Here is a 2,908-nt window from a genome sequence, read left to right as displayed (position 1 = left end):
ACAGCTCAAACTGGGATCCTTAACGCAGGTCCTTGCACTTGGAGCCACCTGCACTTAACCTGCTGTACCACCACCCAACCCCCTTTTTCTTTCAGATAGAGAAACACCACAGCACCAGGTCTTCCTCTAGTGCTGTAGCATCTCCCAGGCAGTGCCAGGACTCAAACCTGAACTGTGCCCACATAACAAGGCACACGCTTTACCTGGTGAATTATATCCCCAGATCCTTAAACCAATATTCAAGGTTCATTTTTTTATTTATTATACTTGAGAGAGAGTTTCATATGAGATGGGGTGGAGAAACACCAGAGCACCACTTTGGCACATATGCTGCCAGGAGTCAAGCCAGGAATCTTAGGCATGCAGGTCTGGCGCTCTACCAGTTGAGACAACTGCAGTTCTACTTCACTACTCATGAAGCTTCCTTTCTGCAGGTGGGGACTGGGGGCTTGAAACCAGATCTTTGAGCACTGTAATGTGTGCACTTAGCCAGGTGGTTGGTAATTGAATGGGGAAAGGGGTGATTTATGGACCTTCTTTGAAAGCAACATGTTGTATGATGTGGAATAGCACTTTAGTGTTTATTGTAAGGTTTTATGATTTAATTGTTTTCTAGATATTTGAACTTGGAAGGTAAATGAGGCTTCACAAGTGCAGGGCGGTGCCTCCTCATTTTCCTTCTGTTATGCTGTGTCTCCTCCTTTTTCTGGTTCAGCTCATGAGAGGAGCTCAACATGTTTACATGGAAAGTGCACTCATTCCTCTGTGAGCATAGCCCCCTTACACCCCCAAAGCTGTACTGGACAGTGCCTTCCAGGCTACAGGTTTAGGGGACAGGGGTTGAGAGCAGTTGCTTAGCATCATCTTTTTTGGAAATTTTTTTTTGATTTTTTTTTTAATTTAAGAAAGGATTAATTAACAAAACCATAGGGTAGGAGGGGTACAACTCCACACAATTCCCACCACCCAATCTCCATATCCCACCCCCTCCCCCGATAGCTTTCCCATTCTCTATCCCTCTGGGAGCATGGACCCAGGGTCATTGAGGGTTGCAGAAGGTAGAAGGTCTGGCTTCTGTAATTGCTTCCTCGCTGAACATGGGCGTTGACTGGTCGGTCCATACTCCCAGTCTGCCTCTCTCTTACCCTAGTAGGATGGGTCTCTGGGGAAGCTGAGCTCCAGGACATATTGGTGGTGTCTTCAATCCAGGGAAGTCTGGCTGGCATCCTGATGACACCTGGAACCTGGTGACTGAAAAGAGAGTTAACATACAAAGCCAAACAAATTGTTGAGCAATCATGGACCAAAAGCTTGGAAAAGTGGAGAGGAAGTATTAGGAAGGTACTCACTGCTAACTCTAGTATACTTCTGCTTTCTTACTTTGGTACTTTTTTGGGAATTTATAGAAGACTTTCATATTTCCCCAGGTTTCCTTCCTCTTTCTGTGTCTCTCTATCTGTATGTCTGTCTATATCTCTCCTCTTTTTGAACCACACTCCACATCGTGGTATTTTATTTTTATTGGCCTGTTGAAATGCCCATGTTTTAAATTGAGGGCATAGAACATGTCTAGGAAGTAATGAGAATGGCTTTATCTTGTATCTCAAAGAGATACTTCCAATTGTTGAGTTCAACAATGGGTCACCAACTCCAATTTGATCACTGTACTCTCCCAGCGTGCATACACACTCTCACTCTCATGCCTTCCCTCCCTTCCTTACTCCCTCTGTCCTTTCTTTCTTTCTCTCTCTCTCTGGTGCACTGAGCAGAGCAGCCTCTGTGAAGACTTCTGTGAGCACAGGAGCTCCGTGCGCTGGAGCTTTGGGTCCCCAGCAGGCCTTCCTGTGCAGGGCTGTGCTGTCCTGCAGGGAACTTTGCAGCGCTGGGGCTGGGCTCCAGCGCACCGTGGTGGAGGCCGCAGCCCTGGCAGGACATGCACCCCGGGCCCTCCACAGTCCCCAAGTCCCCGCTTGACCGCGGGTCCCTGCGAAACAGTTGTCTGTTTGGAGGGACTCGGCGGTGGGTGAAGGAGGGCGGGCAAGGGGCCTGTGCTGGGGCTTGCTGTGCGAGGCACCAGGGGCTGAGCGTCCCCCTAGGCATGCAGGGGGTTGGCCCCTAGGGTGGAGCTCACACCGGCCGCCCCCCAGTGCGCAGGTGCCTCCCTGGGCGCTGTGTGCGCAGGCGCCAACCGCTGGCATGGACCAAAACCGGGCTGGAGCCCGGTTGGAGCGCGAGGCAGCAGCGGCAGCAGCAGTGCTGGACCAACAGGAACCCTGACTAACTGACCAACGGAGCCTCGAGTCTCGGAGGCAACGGGACTACGATGCCCGCCTAGGGGCCCGCTTGCCATGTGGTCTGGCACTTGCTGAGCCTGGAGCACTGGAGGATGTCAGCGCTGAGGAAGGTGCGACTGCGGGCCCGGTCAGGTCTGGGCGCCATCAGGGGCAGGGGGGTGGAGGGTGGCGGGTGGTGGGGTAGGGTCCCCGCGGAGAGCGCGGGTGTGGGCGGGGGACCCTGCGTGAGACTGCGTGGGTGCGGGAGCGCGTAGGTCGCTGCTCCGGAGCCAGATTAAGGTCCCCTGGCACCAGCGCGCGAGTCCTGCACCGTGGGGAGTCCCTGGGTCCCGGGCTCTTAGGTGCACAGTGGGCGCCGAGTGGGGCGCCGCAGATATGTGACGGTCCCTCCTCGGCCCTGTGAGCCGAGTAGCCGGGAGACCCATGGAGGGGCTGACCAGCGAGAAGCCTACATGATGACTGGGACTCGGGTTCTGGTGCTGGAGGGGCAGACGCCATGGTGTTGGGGGGTGGGGGCAGGCGGCACATTGCACCCCCCCCCAACCTCCTTGGTCAATTCCGTGTGGTGACGCTCTCTGGGACCCGCGGGAAAGGAGAGGTGTGGGGTTGCTGTT

This window comes from Erinaceus europaeus, chromosome 2 (genome assembly GCF_950295315.1).
Source record: "Erinaceus europaeus chromosome 2, mEriEur2.1, whole genome shotgun sequence".
Taxonomy (NCBI): Eukaryota; Metazoa; Chordata; class Mammalia; order Eulipotyphla; family Erinaceidae; genus Erinaceus; species Erinaceus europaeus.
The sequence above is the reverse complement of the archived record's forward strand: the minus strand, read 5'-3'. Positions refer to the sequence as shown.